Raw genomic sequence first — 17,931 nt, 5'->3', positions numbered from 1 at the left:
TGCTCATAAAACTTGGTTCCCTGCTATAAATATCCCCACCACACCCTCTTCTCAGTGTCCAGCCCAGCCAGGAGGTGATATTTTGGAGAGCAAAGTTGTGAGTGTTATCAAGGAAATTTTAAAGCTTTAACATACCCACCGAGGTAAGTGCAAACGTCCTGGAGAATTTGTGGCATCAGGAGAAATATGGCCTAGAAAAAAATGCTCTGGAATGTGATCAGAGTTTGAAATTTTGCAAGGTTTTGCTTTTGCCGTGTGAACAGCAAAGGTTCCGTGTGGTAATCGGAGCTATTCAGGGTTTTCCAGGGAGAGCTGAATGCTCACTAGCAGCACCCAAAGCTACTTCTAAAGAAACATGAGCTGACACAAGCCACAGATCTGCACTGATTTTTTTAATAGCTTTTTATTTATTAAACTGGCTGGATTGAGGTTCACTTTCTTTGCTTCACATTTATTATTGCTTCACCTGCTTTGAACCAGGAGCTGCAAGCCCTTTTGATGAATGTTTCAGGAAGCACAATCCAATGTCCTAGCAATTAATCAATGTCTTTCCATTCTTCAGCACAATTGCCAAAGCACCACTCTAGAAATCGGAAAGAACAGACAGCAACGCTGGGCCTGCCAACTTCAGACCACATACCAAAGTCTAACTATCCAGCTCTCTTCCATCCTGGATTACTCCAGCTGTCTGGTTTCTTCCTGATGTCATTGCTACCCCGGCTACATGGAACTAACTCATAACTTCAAAGAGAACTAGACTGTCTCATCTCGCTAAGGCCTAGATTCTGTTGCTGATGCTGAGAAGATCTGTCCTCACTTTCTGCCAAGCTGAAGCGGATGTTGGAATCTTGAGTGTCTAATGCAGAAATACGAGTATATCCATAGTCTATTTGTACAGGCTGAACCTTTCCAATCTGGAACTCTCTCATCTGGCAACATCCATAATTGGTCATGATTTTAGTTAGCCAAATGACCACTTACGGTTATGGCCAAGTTTCCTGTGGTCCCATGAAGTTTGTTGACAGCCACCACTCCTGTATCTCAATGTTCTGTGCTGTTATTTAGCTGTAATTTACCCCAAATGTCTTCTAAGAGCCCAGTAAGCCGTGTCAGTGTCAGTAATGTGCTAGAAAATATTGGCTTCCCGTAGTCCGGCAAATTCTCTCATCTGGCATCGGTCAGGTCCTGAGGATGCTGGATGAGAGAGGTTGAACCTGCAGTATGTGCACCAGTCCTGGAACAGAAATGGTCATCAATGGCATGCAGGGAAACCCTTCATTCAGAAATCTCAGTGAAACACCAGAGCCCTAGCTCCCAAGGTGGAAACCTGCAGTAAGAATCAATGTTTGCACCACTTCCCCCAAAGAATCTGGCTTTCAAAACTAACAACAATGCAGCATATCTTCCAAGACTGCCTCCTATTCTCACATGAAGGAAATACTTGCCAATGGCTCCTGTCATAGCAGTCTCTTTTTCCACATGCAGGCCAGAACTGCCCGAAGAGTGAAGTGCTCAGCATAGGAGCAATCGGTCCCTAAAGTAAGGATGCAGACAGCTGTGACTGGATTTGGAGAAGCTGGGTTTTGAATGGATATTCAGGTTTGGACCACAACATGTGTCTAGCTTGAACCCAAACCCCATTTCCTCCAGCAGCCTGCGGTCCAAGGAGACTGACCTGAGACTGGGCTGCTCAGAGGCACATCATCGGGGTCCTTGCTCAGGTGATGATTCTCCGGGTATTCCAGAATGTTAGTCAGGTGGTTATCCCCTGCCTCCAGCACAACAGCATTTTGCTTGAACCTGGTTGGTCATTAGCTCACTAACATCACCAGCCTGCTAGCCCATCAAGCACACTCCCTGGGCTGAGCCAGCCCTGTTGTCATGTTGCAGTTTAATAATAAGTGCATTCCAGTCCTTGAGCCCCTGTGAAGCATTCCTTGTGAGCACCCCGCCCCTGACACTGGCTACTTGCCTAATTGTCACATCTGCTGTTCCCAAAGAATAATACTCGAGTTAGTTCACACAACAAAGAGTCTGGTAGCACCTTAATGACTACCAATTTCATTAGGCCTAAGCTTGGTTGATTTAGCAGGGTGGTTGAATACTGGAATAAATTGCCGAGGGTGACTGTAGAATCTCCGTCAATGGATATATTTAAGAACAAGTTAGACAAATATCTAATAGGGATGGTATGAGGGGGTGATTGGTCCTGATGTGAGGGCGGGGATGGACTTGATGACCCCTCTGGAGGGTCCCTCCAGTTCTAGCGTTCAAGGCTCCTATGAATCGCAGACATATCAGGTTCTGTGATACAACTGAGGACCAGCACTGTGCTGACTACATCAGCACTTTGATTTCCAAGAATAGATTCATTGTCAAAGATGTAAATGACAGTGAATAAGGATGGTAGAAACCCAGAGTGGCAGAGGTTATGAAATCATAAAAAGTCGCCTCATTTCTAGAGACTAAGCTTAACTCACAGACTAGCAACCTGCATCAGAAGTTTGTCATCCAACCGTGCCTGCTGCATTTCCAACCCAGATTGGCTGAAATGATGTTTTCATGCATGTTAACCAGTTAGCTGTCTACTCATTAGGTACAGGATGGTAGGCGGGTCTCCTTTGCTTCCTATGTTGACCCCCACACCCTCACGGTCATTGTCTTTGCACACAGTCTTTGCTTGTGTGTGTGTGTGTGTTCTGTCTCTGTTGACTTCACATCTCTTCCCTGATTTCATATGTAAATGGCATCCATTGTGCAATGGTGAATAGTCTCAGAGGGGTCATCATATTCATCTGTAGCTCAAAAAAACCCACACAAGCAGTCCTGTAGCACCTTAAAGATTAACAATTTCATTTCTTAGGTTTGCGGGAAAGACCCACTTCAGATTTGGAGACAAAATTACATATATATAAAATATAAATATAAACCCTGGATTCTTATTTTTGCTTCAAATCCGAAGAAGTGGGTCTTACCCACAGAAGCTCATTACCTAATAAATAAAATTAAGGTGCTACAAGATTGCTGGTCCATTGTGCAAGCTTACAATGCTTTATTTACATCTCAGCAGAGTGGTGAGGTGAGTGAACCTACAGGACAGAGACAGCTGAACAAAGGTTTCTGGTTTGACCAAAACCCTGTTTTTCACCTCTGCTGTTGATAACTAAAACCTCGCAGAGAGTCTAAGAACATTGAGTGTATAAATGTAACTCCTTACGTAGTACCTGTATCTATGTTGCACAGAGCTATTACTGGCCAGCATGATGTCAGCATTAATTTAAGATTTCACATGACATTTCATGATGGAACAGAATGCTCTGTAACCCCTGGCCAGCTGGCATTGAGTCTGGGATCCCAGGAGCACAATGCAATGGGGCCGTCTTTTCAGAGGAGATGGTACCTACAGCTCTGAGTGCTTTCAGCTGGAGTTTGAGGTGATCCCACTCTGAAAATCAGACCCGGGAAGTTTGCCCAGTGGTGTCCCAGTCTGAGGGATCTAAAAAGTGGTGGCTCTGTTGGATGGGCAGAATTAGTGTTCAGGCTGGGCTTGAGGGGATACATTTGTTTAGGCTTTGCTTTTAGCCATTCCCATCCATAGAAATGTGAAGTACAAGCCACTGCAGTGAGTTAATGAGTGACTTCTAGTCACTGGGGCCACCTATTTGGAAAAGGTGGCAGGCCTCAGTTTTAGTAAGTAAAAAGAGCTGCTACTGAGGGCATGTTGTGCTTGGAGATGCCCAGCCTGAGTGGGTGTTGGGGAGGTTGGTGGGAGCTGGGGATAGAGGTGGATTACCAGCTGCAGATGAGAGATGGTTCTGCAGAAAACGTTTTCTAGTGTTTCCCTTTGTGAGGGAGGGAACAATGCAAAGCCAACAAGTTAGACTCTGCTTCGAGCTGCCTCCCCTTTGGTGCTCCCACGGGCTTGTCTTTTTTTCCCCAGCAGACGTCTCCAGGGCTTGCTTTTCTCTCTGTTCACTCGTGTGGTGAAGAATCAACCTTGCAGTGGGGGCTGGGGGTTGTGGCCTTAGGTGTATTCTGGTGTGGCTGAATCAGCAGCTGCTGATGAGACCACAAAGCCAGTGGGGTCACAAGTGTTTCCAGACTTGTGAGAGGTTAGTTTTAAGCTATGGTTGGTGCTGGCTCCGGCTTTGATTAATCAGAAGCTGTGTGACAGCTGCTACCTCTGGTAGAGCCCAAGCACCGACAATCCTGGGAGCACAGGAGAATCTCTGCTTTCATTTAAAAACAATCTTCCTGGCTCTCAGAGTTGAGAGAGAAGCTCAAGGCCATCACCTGAAGGGGCAGAGCCTGGGGCCGGGGGTCAATAACAAGAGCCCCAAATGTATGTCTGCAAAAGGTCAGGGTTTGCCTGGGCCCACCTCCTCGTCAGCTTTGGCTGCTTCCGGCTGGCAGGCCTGCTGCATCTTCTCTCTTACAGCACCTCTGTGCCTGTCTTCCATGGCTAAAGCTATCCAGTCATCGCAGCTGTGGACTCCCTAAGTAGCTCTTATATTTCAAGCCTTGAACTTTTCTCATTAATTTCCCGGAGAGCTGGGTGCCAAATGCCTTCGGTGGCTGTAATTCTCCCCTCCCAGGCCTCACCCACCCTCTGTTCCTCACAAACATTAATGATCGCAGTACAATTTTTAAACCCAACGCTCTGCATGGCGATTTCCTGCAGCCCTGCAAGGACCGAGTAGGTGACACCGACAGTCGTTTTCGAGGGACCGGCGAAGAACCAGCCCTAGAATTCTACCCTAGTCCTGCCCGGAGAGCTGTGGGGATTGCAGAGCATCTCCTTGTGAGAGCCCTGTCTCTGAGCGAGGCCTTGCAGCAGAGAGCTGCGCTGCCGCCGATGCATTAGCGCCTGTGAATGTTAATGGGAGTCACACACGTGCCACAAGGGAAGGATGCCTCATTTTAATGGGTCTGGCATTCGGAAAAGCACGAGGGGCTCTATTTTCTTCTGGCAGGAGAGCTGCGCCGAGTTCATCTCGGTGCCTGTAATATTGCCCCCGTCGGCCTGTGGAGATGCAGCGCTGGGAATTAAGCGCCCGATGGAACAGACGTGGGTGGCGGTGGGGAATCATTTAAAAGAAGTGCACTTGTGCTGCTGGGGGCAGTTCAGCACAGACCCTTTTTTCCCTGAAGGCCCTCGGGGTCAGGGTAGCGGGAAACGGCTGGCAGGGCAGAGCTCTGGGAGGTAGCCCACTGAGACAGTGGCTAGCCACATACTACAGTGGGATGGGCTTCGCTCCTGGGTGTGGAGCAAGTGACCTGAGAGAGAAGCCAGGTACTGAGACCACTGCCCATCAGGTGGTCTATGACCATCTTCTCCTTCCCTTGTCCTCCCTTGTCTGTCTGTCTGTCTCCACCTGTTGTCTTCTCCCCACGCAGCTCTTGGGGGCAGGGCCCATTTTCTGTCCTGTGTCTGTACAACTCCTAGCACCACAGGATGCTGGTCCACAGTTTCTAAGCTCAGTGGCCAGATGAAGAACAAATCACCATTGGCAGGAAGGGGGCCTGCGGAACCAAGCACAGGTGCAGCAGCTGGGTGGAAGTAGCCCCAGCTTCCCAGGAATCTAGGCTTCCCCTTCCCCAGGACCCCTTGTAGTTTGGTGGTTAGCCTGGGCTAGGTTTGAGACCCAGGAGACCTCCACCTCAGCCCCTGCTCCTGCTCTAACCCACCCCACTCCTTCCCCAAGCCCTCCTCCTGCTCTGTCCCACCCACCACTTCCTGCTCCACCTGCTCCGCCCCCATTGCGCCCCTTCCCCCAAGCAATGCAACCCAGGGGCGTGATGCCAACAGCAGGGGTGTGTTCTAAATTATAGCAGGGAGGCGGGAAGTCTCTGGAGAGGCAATTGTTACCATGTCTGTCAATCTAGATGAATAGGATACACATTTGATGGAAGATGATCCACTTGATTAGACTGAAAACCAAGGGTGTTAGCCTTCTATAGGATACTCTTCCCACCTTCTCCATGGTACTTCTTTGTGCAATCTTGATGCAGCAGGTGGGCATGGATCAGCGTTCATGTCCTGCTCCCTCTCTGTTCCTGACCCAAGCCACTGAACCAAATCCTCTTGTGTCATCAATCACACCAGTGTCATGTGGCTGTGCCACCCCCTGGGTTCAAGGAACGGCTCACTAGGGAATGATGGGAAGAAATTCAGCAAAGAGAATATCTGAGATAGCGCAGCGGTTTGCATGTTAGACTTGTAAACCCAGAGTTTTGAGCCCAATCCTTGAGGAGGCCATTTAAGGGTTGGGGAAAATAGGTTTAAAAAAAATCTGTCATGGAGGTTGCTTGGTCCTGCTCAGAGGGCAGAGGACTGGCCTTGATGACCTCTCAAGGTCCCTTTCAGCTCTCTGAGATGTGGGTCTCCAGATATATAAAGTGTCTAGTGTTTTAGGAAAGTGATGTGAAATGGAAAGATGGATTTGGGTTGAAAGCCCTGGACTGGGTTTAAATTCAGAGTTCTCCTTCAGATACCCTGTGTGACCTTGTCCTGGAGACTTAATCGCTCCAGGTTTTACTTCCCTGTCTGTAGAATGGAGCTACTAAGGTCTTTTCTATCCGGGAAAGTTAATCTGCAATAAGGGAGCGTGAGGACTGAAAGCAGGTGAACTGTTCTTTACTGACTCCATGGCTGGCTACTTTTCTTCCAAAGTAAGAGGGCCGTATTCCAAAGTAACTTAATCCACTTCCAAAATGCATCATGCTTATTCTAGAATGAGAGTCTCCTGCGCCTAGTGTCCCTAGCTGATCAGCAAGACCTACAATACCTTGTGTAGACAAGCCTTGCTCTTGAGTTTGCCCAGCTGTCATCTCTTTGCAATGCAAGCTCTTTAGCATGTGGCCTCTCTTAGTGGGGGACTGTACAGGGCTGAGTACTGTGGCAGGAGGAGCACAGTAATGTTAGTGGGGACTATGCAACCCATGGAAACAACCAGGAAGCACCTCGTTGTTATTGCTAAGATCGTATAACCTAAACTGCATCACTTGATTTCTGCTGCATCCGTGTTTTTTTTTCTCTGTGTACAGGGGCAGTCAGGCCAATGTGAGATCTGTGAAGATAAGATAAGGAGCATAATAAACTGACTTCTTTAAAATCAACCCTCCTCTTGGTTTTGTTTCAGCACAAGAATAGTTTTGGAAGTGCACCCGCTGCTTAGTTAAAGGGGCAGCTCTGGATTGCAGGGTGCAGCGCCGTGGGAATAGATGTCACGTGGTCACCGCGGGACGCACACAAGGAGCTGAGAGACAGCTCATTGGTTAATGAGAGACTGTCCCAGTTGGCCCCAAGCAGATGCCTCCTTTCCCAAGCTTCATTAAAGCAGAATGGTTCTGTAGCAATATGTAACTTGCTCCATCACAATGCAGGAGTTCAGGCACATCTTGCTGTCCCTATGGCAGTGGGACGAACCAGCCTTGCTACTTGGTACCTGCCATTCCTGGGAATTGTGCTTATTCCATCCACAGGACAAACTGTGCAGAGAGCAACATGCTCTGAAGAGCCCTTGCGGGAGGCTGAGCGTGCTGGAGAGCTGCCTGCAATGAAATCTTCACAGAGAGCTACCAGTGGAGCACAGCTCAGATGGGATGAAGAACCTTAAGGCCTTTCCTGGTTCTGGCTCCCACATCTGCTATGAAGTTCCTAGTGAGCTTCGTCTTCTAACCTCACCACTCCCCATACTAACCACCCACCTCTTGCAGTGTCGCAGGTGATGAGCCTGCTCTAGGAATGTACCTTTTATCTCTGGCAGGAGAGGCTCGTGCTTTTGGAATGCGAGGTATGTAGTTCAGTGTCTGCTGCTGATTGCTCACCTGGAGGCACAGGTGGTGCCCCAGGACATTCAGTCGTGGACTTAAAAGTAGCCGTTCCCCTACAAAGGAACTTTAGCCCCCGGTTACAGAGGGAGACACCCAGATTGGAATTCATTTACAAACTGAACACCATTAACTTATCTCAGAGGAGTAGCCATGTTAGTCTGTAGCTTCACCATTAACTTAGGCTTCAGTAAAGATCTTATCTGGCTATCATGTTACAAGGGCAACTTCCCCACCTTTGATCTTCACATTTCAACATCACATGCCATGGGTGAGACACACCCAGCTTCATCTACTTCATTAACTGGCCCTACGAGTGACCAGTAACGTCCCAGTTTTTTTTTTTTTCTTGTTATATCTTCCTGGGATTCTGTAATTTCCACTCCAGCCCATCTGAGGAAGTGGGTTTGACCCATGAAAGTTCATGACCTAGTACATTTGCTAGTCTCTAAGGTGCCACAGGACTGCTAATTGTTTTTGAAGTTACAGACAAACACGGCCACCCCTCCAAGACTAGGAGCACAATGAAATTCAACCCCTTCCCTCTATAATGCTGGGCTATGCACAAGGAACAGCCCTGGGTGTGAGGGAAGAGTCCATCTCTCCCTTCCTATGGAGAACCTGCCACAGAGCACCTCTTCAAGCATAGTGGCCATAGTCCCACAATTCCCCTGTGTGGGGGCAGGAGTTCGGGGACACTGGACCCCACACAAGGAATGATCCCATGGCCTCCTCTGTGCTGGTCTATTTAGGGTCCAAACAGACCTCACTCTGTCCTGTGGAGCAGCAGCCATGCGCCAAGAAGCGGAAAGTCCCATCCTCACATTGCACCTAAATTCCATTAAAACAGGTTGAACCTCTCCAGTCTGGCGCACTCTGGTCCAGCACGATTTGAGATAGCCAGATGACCACTTCTCCTGGGTAAGGCAAAGTTCCCCACGGTCCCATAAAGTCCTGGCTCTCAGTGATCTGTGCTGTTATTTAGCTGTAATTTACCCCTAAGCATCTTCTAAGAGCTCTGTGAGCAGTGGCAGAGTCGGTAATGCTGTTGGACAACATTGACCTCCCATGGTCCAGCAAATTCTCTGGTTCAGCCCCAGACTCTGGACTAGAGAGGCTCAACCTGTACCGAGCTGTTGAGAAGATGATCCTGGCCTCGGAGTACCCACCTGCTCCAGCTTAAGGAACAGATCTTATGATGTTTGCAGCAAACGTTGTTTGGTGGCATTCAGTCTGGGAGGGAATGGCTTCCCACTCATTGCAGGGGGAAGTAAAGAGAGGTTTGGGATATTTCGGTGTATGGCTCTTTCCCTAGCAGAAGTCCCTGCAAACCCACAGAGCGCAAGGTTATGTCCAGCATCCCCCCAGAAAGGTAAAGGTGGGTGGCTTAGACCGGGAGATTGTACCTTGAGCCCTAGGATGCTGGTGCTCCTGAATGTGTGGGTAGCTGGTGGATTTCATCCTTTGTAGCTGTGGACAAGCTAATTCGTTCCAGCAGAACCATCTGTTTGACTCAGCAGCATCTCTGTCTTGCCTCCCTGCCTTAAGGCTTTTTGACTGCTGTCCATCACTGTCATATGGGCATCTTATGTATAAAATCAATAGCAATAGCGGTGTCCCCAGAGGGCAGCATGGAGTCTCTGGCCCTGCCGCCTTTGGGATGGCAAAGTCTCTGGAGGGGGTATTTTGTCGCATGCTTGATTTGCTTTTTTTCAGTCTTTGGTTTTGTTTTCATTTTTTTAGCAGGCAGCGGTGTGTAGATGGGGAGTATCAATGTCATTCTTGCTAGCATGGAAAGTGTTTTGAAAAGTAAATCTGTGGAGAAATTACTAGCAAGAAATGGAGTCTTGCTTCCTCCTTTTGGTAAGGAAAACACGCGTCAAGTTACATGTGATTGAATTTTCCATGGATTTAGACGTGGTACAAACCAGGAGGACACATGTTATCTGCTAATGGGAACTTTTAATCCCTTTAATTCCAACTCTCATCCTATTTCATTTATCAGAGACAAAATAATCCCCCTGCTAGCTAAACCTGTCCACTTGTTGTGTAGTTCAAAGTTATGGAATCTAAGTCCTGTATGGATGCAATTATTTATTATTACAGTAATTCCCCCACATTGTGTTTCCAACACTTCACGATCCTTATCATGTAAAAATATTGTGCCTTTATAGGCAGTCCTTGCCCCCTCTTCCTCTTAAGGACGTTGGTCGGAGGACAACAGGAGTGGTTTTAACAGGGTTAGGGATGTAGTCTCAGAGGTAGCTGTGCTAGTCTGTACCTTCACAAATAACAAACAGTCCTGTAGCACCCTCCCGACAGGGTGTATTAGGTCATGAGCTTTCATGGGTAAGACCCAGATGATGGGAGCAGACCCTTAGAATCCAGGGTCTCTATAGCGAAGGGGTGGGGGTCCGCTGGAGGAAGGAGGGGGAAAAAAGCATGGGAGGATCTGTCGCTAGTAGGACCAGCAAATGGAGCACATTAAGTTAGGCAGGATGTGAACCATTCCTGGGGACATCAAAGGTGCGGAAATGGCCCCTGTGATGCAGAAGACAGTTGAAATCTCTGTTCAGGCCTAACTGAACTGTGTCAAATGTGCAAACGAATTCTAGTTCTGATGCTTCCCCTCTGTCATCCTGTGGCAGGCACAGCCCTTTTCTAGACGAATGGCTCCTTTCAAACCCGTTCCTGAATGCCCAGGGAGGTGAAAGGGTAAGCCTGGGCTGGGTGATCCACACATCAGGAAGCATCACTGAGCAGGGACTCCTTTCGCCTCTGCTTGCACCTGGCTTGGGGAGGGGCCAAGGAAGGATGCCCTGTCCAGTCCCATCCCCTGCCCCTGAGGAACATGTCAGCTGCGAGGTGAGCACAGCAATAACCAAGGGTTTTCCATAGGACACGGATTCCCGGGGGAATCTCTGTCAGCTGTCCTGTTACCAGGGTTAAAGATCTCAGCCCTAATAAAAAGCTAAGATAACTGTCAGTAGAAGAGACAGCGCGTACCCTGTGGTGTACCATCCGACTGGCCTGGTGCGAGCAGTGGTGACCACACACAGATCTCAGAATAAAACTTTGCTTGGTCTGTATCATGCCTTTTTTCCAACTGTTTCCTTGTTCTCGGCGTATTTCTTTTGCCTGAGGCCTTGCACTGTGATCAAAGCAATAGCTGTGAACTCCCACACCTCCAGACAAAAGACCCCCTGGCTCAGTGTCTGAAGGCTCTGCCGTAGAGTTCCAGAGTACGGGACTCGGACGGTAGGCGAAGTTGTATTTTCATTACAATTCTGGTAAAAACTCAGTGCTGATCGTACCGATAGGTGGAAAATTTGTGCGCTTTTGCTTTTGAAAAAGTATGTACGCACACAAGGCAACTGAGTTGCGTAAGGAACAGTTGAGCCGTGAAGAGCTATGGTGGTCAGAAGCCAAAGTTAGAAAATTTGAGGAAAAAAATACAGAAGAAAAAATTATTCGAATGTTGGCTTGGGGCACAGGGAGACGCCACAGGAAGCACTGGGTGGGGGTCTCTGGCATATGGTATGCAGCCTGGAGTAGGTCATCATGGCCCCTTGTGGCTTGAGAGTCACTCCTGGTAGGTGAGTCTATCGACTTCCTTTCGACAGTTCTCCTGGCTGAACACCTCCAATGACATTGAGCTCAGCTCAGCCGTGGCCCAGCGCCTCTGCACAGGGTCGCTGCAGTGCCACCCTTCCATTCTGGGGCCCTCCTCTGCCATCCTGGTGGCAGCGGTCCTGCCTCTTGCTGCGGAGATAGTTTCTCTCTGCTGCCCCTGCTGGGAGTACGTGAGCTGTCTGCCTCCCTCCTTCCAGCTTTTTGTGTCCATCCTCCCCCGCTCCAGCTGGGGGGGTCCCTATTGGTTCTGGGCTCTCCTCTTGATCACTCAAGCCTGGGGAGGCGGCAAGGTCCCACCTACTTCTGCTGTAGCTGCCTGGCCTTGTAAGTTCAAAAACTCTGTGGCCAGCCAGGGTTGAGGGCAGCATCTTCCCCCACACAAGTCCCCTGCTGTCACTAGGAGCCCACAAAGGAGACCAGGCTGTGGTCTGAAATCCTTCCACACACGCATCCCTTCATGGATTATACAGCCGGTGTGTGCATCCACTCTGAGCTCCTGGATAACACACAGCTGCCCTGCAGTAACTGCTTCAACATCTGGCAGCAGGTGCTCCCTGCCACCCTGCAGCCGCACATTGCAGCAAGAGCCAGGCGGTATCTCTAATGGCACATGCTGGATCCCCCTTAAGGAGCCACGTCATTCCAATGTCTTTAAAAAACAACAACAACAACAAGAACCCTCCCTGGCGTTCACTTGTAAGGTGGACATGTGTGGGATCCTTTCAAATTCATTTCACTGTTACATAGCGTCTTTCAGACATGGTGTCTCACATGGCTTTCCCGTGAGAAGGAAAATAAGGAGAGCAAGACACAGAAGTGGAGATGTTCCAAGAGGGGAAGGGATGGGGGTTGGAAAACAGGACTCCCCCAGCAAATATCCATGGTTTGTCTTATCATAGGGCTGGAAGGGACCCCAAGAGGTCATCTAGTCCAGCCCCCTGCTTCAAGCAAGATCAACACCCACTAAGTCATTCCAACCAGACCTTGTCAAGCCGGGACTTAAAAACCTCTAGGGATGGAGATTCCACCCCCTCTCTAGGCAACGCATTCCAGTGCTTCACCACCAGTCTTCATGAGTTTGGATGCATGTTAGAGGACAGAGAGACAGTGAGGAGTTTCCCTCTCCACTAATTAAGACACAGGGTTTTTAAATGAAGGACAGTCTGGAGGGAGAGCCCGTACAAAACTCAGAACATGTGGATCCTAGTTATGCTGGCTGAACTTCAGTGGAGTTATTCCCCACTGGCATGGCTGTGTGTTTAAGTAGGAGTCAAGGCCAATGTAGTCAGAGACGTTAGATGCTTTCACATGGGCCAGTTCCCTTCCTGTTGTTCTACCCCTGCGGGTTAAGGAAGTTGAAACTCCACCTTTTCTGCTGTGGAGTCACTTTCTCTGCTGTAGGCAGCAGTGAGAAATACAGAAGGGTTGGAAGATGCTGCTAGTTGGCCCTGTGCCAGAAACCTGGATCTGAACTCCAGAGCCAGAGTCAATCACAGCCCCTCTGTAGTGGACAGAACAAAACCCAGAGCCCTGACCAGTCCTGGGAATGAGTCACTCACCAATTTGGGCCTTGGGATTCAAATTAAATTCCTTAAAGAGAAGTGGATGAGCCATGAACTTGGATCAGAAGCCAGCAGCAGGGTCTGAAACAGTGGTATGGCACAGATTAAATACAACACAACCAACAATCATAAGGTCAGTGGCTTCCAATAAGTCCCCATGAGTTACTATTTGGGCTTGCCTTTATTTGCTCAGGACAGCCATAGTGTCTGGGGCACTGCAGAACCTGGGGACCCTCCAAATTACAAGCCATGCTATTTGCAAAGAGAACCAGCAGGATGTTCTCCAGTTACCATGGCAATGCTGTCAAGGTTCAGGTAGGATTTTCTTTCCCCTGGTTTTCACTTCTTTCCTTTGTTGTTTCATTGCCCGAGCCAGCACATGCCATGTCTCCATCCCCAGCCACACAGCGACTGGGAAAGGGTTAAGATGCCTTGAGGAAAAACAGTTCTTTAGACTGCCATGCGGCTCACCGTCGCATTGCATAAAGTCCTTGCTTCGGCATAATAGCATTAGATCTTCTGTCACAACGGAGGTAAAACTGAAATCAGCCAGCAGCTGCTAAGAAACCCTCTGCCGTCTCTTCTCATTCGTCTTAATCACGGGGAAAAACCCAAAAGGCCCAAACTATCTTTGTCAAGAGAGAGGGAGGAAAATACCCCAATGAATGGGGAAGGCTCCTCGTTAGCACTGTCATCTCTGCTACGGGCTCTCCTGTTCGGGAAGTCTTCGTCCTCGGTCCTTTTGTACAGAGTTCAGTACCGACCCAAGCACTGTCCTGCCTTGCTTACCCGAGATGGCTCCTCCGGTGCAGAGGTCAGCAACCTGAGCAGGCCACTGTGCAGAGACATTTGTGTAGTGTATTTTTTCCGGGCGCAACCACCAGCCATGGGACAGTCTGTTGGCGTTCCTGTTAGAAAGCCATGGCCTTTGGACCCAATAAAGTTTGGGCCTAACCAAGTCTGCGTCTGTGTAAATACCTCTATGCCTTCTTGAGCTCCTCACACGTCACTTAGGTTAGCATTTCTCAGCCTTTTTTTTTCATGAAATACCCCTTTTTCAAAAAAAAAAAAAAAAAAGCCTATAAGGACCTAAGGACATCTCTTGTGTAATCTAGAAACATGATCCGAAGGTAATCTGAGGTCCTGAAACAAGTGCCATTCTACCTTTCCAGATGACTGTGCCCTTTTCAGGAGTCAGATTTGCTTTGCATGCCGCCAAGTTACACCTCACTTCAAAACTTCTTTCTTACAAAACATGCAAAAATATCCCAGACAGCTACTACTGAAAACTTGCTGACTTTCTACCCTCTTATTAGCAAAGAAATGAACTGGAAAAGAAATCTTGTCCTTATGTTTCAGCGTAAGGCCTTTGAAACAGCAGAAACAAGGCATTGCCTGAATGAACTTTTAGACTGCACTGCCTTTACCACTGTTTTTTATGTAGCCTGTTGTAAAATTAGGCTAATAGCTAGGTGAGTTGAAGTACCCCCGGTTGCGAAACACTGCTCTGATGCATGCTGAGAGCTGCTGCGATCCAGGATTAGCTGCAGGGGAAGGATTTGTGGAGACAAGTGCAAGTCATTGTTGGATGGTTGTTTACTGCTTTACTCTCTGAGGGCCTCTTTCAAAGGGGAGTTGCCACTAAAATGCTCCATTGTCATAGGACCTCTTTGTGCCCTGATAGTGGTTAAAAAAAATGTGGGTGAACTAAGCCAAATTAAACTCCATGTCCGCAAGTGAGAAGTGGGTACATTTACCCTTTACGATGCTACTTCGTGTTCCTTCCTGGTAACAGAAGAGCTAGAACGCTTTCCCGCTCTTTGACCTCCTGACTACATTGCCCTTCCCAGGGTGCGGGTCAGGCTAATTATGAGCAACAGTAGCTTCCCCTGGAAGGATATCCCATAGGTGTACTGCTCTCCCTATGAGCCTTTCCCCCCCGCTCCAGTTTACCGCACACATTTCTGTTTCATAAATGCTCCTCCAAGAGTCCTACTTACTTGTTCTCTGCTGATAGAGTAGACAGTCAGCTCACCTCTTAGTCGTCTCTTTGCCGAGTCCTTGTTAAGCTACGATAGCTTTGGGTGTTGTGAAAAAGGATTAGACAGTGGTGGGTGAGTATAATTGACTGAAGTGTGCAGCTCTGACATACAGGGTCTGATTTTTCAAGAGCCTCTTGCCCTGACAGCCACATAGGAACAAGGGTCTGTGTCACGAGCATGCCAGATTGTGACAAGCCAGGCAGGTCAGTGCATAAGAGCGAGAGCATGTAACACCCTGCTGTTGCAAATACATCAGCAACGCAGGAGACTGTCTCTGAACGTTAGGCCCAGAGGATTGCTGCACTGGCATGGGTGCTTGTTTGCTGGAGCTGTGCACAGACAATTCAGGCAACAACCTTAGCTGCAACTGCACGTGAGAGGGTTTATGAGCTGACTGACGTGTGTAAATAGGACACTCTTTGACCACGTGACCAATGACTGTAATGACATTGAAGTCCCCTAGTTTGCCTTACTTAGTTTGCAGCCAGGTTTAACTATAAACTAACGTTTACTAGCCTTCTGTAACTCTTCTGCTGGGTGGAGCCAGCAGCAGCCAGGGCTGGATTCAATATCTAGGTGGTTCCTCTCCTGCCATCCAACACAGAACTGGCTGGAGCTCTCACCCGGTAACCTGGGAAAAGTCACACCCCACCCCTGGTGCCCTGGAGAGGCAATGCCTCCCCATGTGCAAGCCCAGAGCCTCAGCAGAGGGAAAAATAACTTTACTGCCAAGTTTCCATCCCTTTTATTAAATCTGGGAAACACCACAAACAGCTCAAACAAAGACTACGAGTAACAGTCCCGCCCCACGCAGGTTGGGCAGAGTCCTTTCCTCCCAGGTTCTCAAGTCCAGCAACCCAAAAGTCTCCCTTTCACATGCCCAACTCTTCTCTGCACTCCCCACTGCTCATCACTCCTCTCTGTTGCTGCCCTGCTGGCTGCCTCTCGTACCTCTCCATTGCTGTCCTGCTGGTGGCTTGTTGTGCCTCTCTATTACCGCCCTGTTGGCGGCCACTCAACATCCGCTGCCATCCACATCTCATCTGTGACCTCTGTAGATTGGTCTCTTAAGCCTCATCTACACTATGCCCTCCCTCCATCAACCTATGATACACAACTTCAGGTGTGTGAATTGCATAGCAGAAGTCAACCAACTTAGGTCTACTTACTGTGGTGTCTTCTGTGCCATAGGGTTGGCAGGTGGTGCTCTTCCATTAGCTCCACCTACTCTTCTTGCCCTGGTGAAGTTCTGGGGTTGACAGGAGAGCTCTCTGAGATCGATTTATCATGTCTAAGCAGATGTGATAAATCCACTACCAGATTTATAATCATTTCAATGAAATATTGGCACCTCCACGCCCATAAAAAAAGGAAAGCAACTAATTAGAAGTCAGTTGTTGGCCTGTCATTATTTCGCAAGCTGTTGGTAACTGATGAGCTGCTAAATGCTTTTTTCTCACTGCTCAATGAGGTTCACCTCTGGTTACTCGTCGAAGGAACTGATTTTGCTCTTCAGGATCGGTGCCAATTCCAGGGGTGCTCCAGCGCTTGAGCACCTATGGAAAAAAATTAGTGAGTGCTCACCAACCGTGGGCAGCCATGCACACCCCCACATCTGCCCCTTCCCCCTGCACTTCTCTCCCAAGTGGGGGATCTAGCACGCCTGTGCCTTAAATATTGAGTCTGTTCTGGTAGGGCTATGGTCTGAAGAAGTGGGTCTGTCCCACAAAAGCTCACCTAATAAACTATTTTGCTAGTCTTTAAAGTACTACTTGCCTGCTTTTTGTTTCCATGGGGAGAGAGGTAGTTGGTGCCTACAGCTGGGAAGGTGGAGAAAGAGAGGGGCTGCACTGACACCTTTACATTCCTGGACATTTATTGGCTCAAGTTTCCTTGTCATTGTGAAATGTTTTGTGTGCACAGAGAGAACACTGGCACACGCTCCAGGAAATTAGCTCTTAACTAAAAGCATTTCTGCAATCAGCGGCTGTATTTGGGGACGTTAACACTGCAAAAACAACCCCCACTTGGTTCTGATTAAGGGAGATAAATCTGCCAGCGAGAGGCTAAATTTACTGAGTACATAACCTCCTGCCCCCTACCCCACCAGCCGGGGCAGGCTGTGTTCGCTTCTCTTCAGCAAGCTCCAGATAACATCAGGAGGTGAAAAACAATCTCCAGAAATTTAAAAAATGTTGAACAGGCTGGGGGGGAGGCAGGGGAGCTCCATGAACCAACAGCAACAGCGCTGGATATAATTTCAGCCTCTTTGCTGCTTTCCAGGCAGGGATGTGACTAGCAGAGTGATTTAAGCTGAAAGCTCAGAGCAGAAATGTTCATTAACAAACCCAGCTAAGTAAACACACTCCCTGAGAGCCTGCACAAGAGCCAGTGAGAGGCAAACCTCGAAAGGCTTGAAGAAACCCTTTTATGCTGGCGTGCTTCTCTGGAATAACCACACTTCTTGGGTCTGCCAAATCTGATGGTAAATCTCATTGAATTTGTCTCGCTTGTGATTTTTTTTTTCCTCTTACTGGGATCTGCATAGCTCAGTTGTGGCTTTGGTGAGTCAGTCAGCAGTCCACTGCTGGACAGTCTGGGCCAGCCAGGACCTTAGGTGAGCTCTAAATTACAGCAATGAAAACCTGGAGGGACTGCTCTTCCCTCAGTCGATTGACGAAATTCCTGACTTAGTTACATTAGTGTGAGGTCAGACCAGATGGCTTGGGCTGGGATTTCCAAAGAAGCCCAACAGAGTTCAGCATCCCATCAAAATCGGCCTTTGTCTTCTGGTGTTGCTCCCAGGCCAGGTCTACACTAAAGACCCTAAAGTCAATCATAGATCCGCAATTCCAGCTATG

At 48.5% G+C, this 17,931-nt stretch overlaps 1 long non-coding RNA gene across 1 annotated transcript; it reads right to left on the bottom strand.

The window, feature by feature from the left end:
- Nucleotides 1–397: 397 nt before the first annotated feature.
- Nucleotides 398–16,983, bottom strand: LOC142017123 (uncharacterized). The gene is made up of 3 exons (XR_012646449.1): nt 16,847–16,983; nt 16,240–16,626; nt 398–1,234 (listed from the first exon to the last, which is right to left on the bottom strand). It is a non-coding gene; the product is annotated as an uncharacterized LOC142017123 (long non-coding RNA).
- Between the last annotated feature and the right edge of the window lie 948 nt (nt 16,984–17,931).

This window comes from Carettochelys insculpta, chromosome 8 (assembly GCF_033958435.1).
Source record: "Carettochelys insculpta isolate YL-2023 chromosome 8, ASM3395843v1, whole genome shotgun sequence".
Classification (NCBI taxonomy): Eukaryota; Metazoa; Chordata; order Testudines; family Carettochelyidae; genus Carettochelys; species Carettochelys insculpta.
Note: the sequence above shows the minus strand (reverse complement) of the source record. Positions and strands in the feature narration are given on the sequence as shown.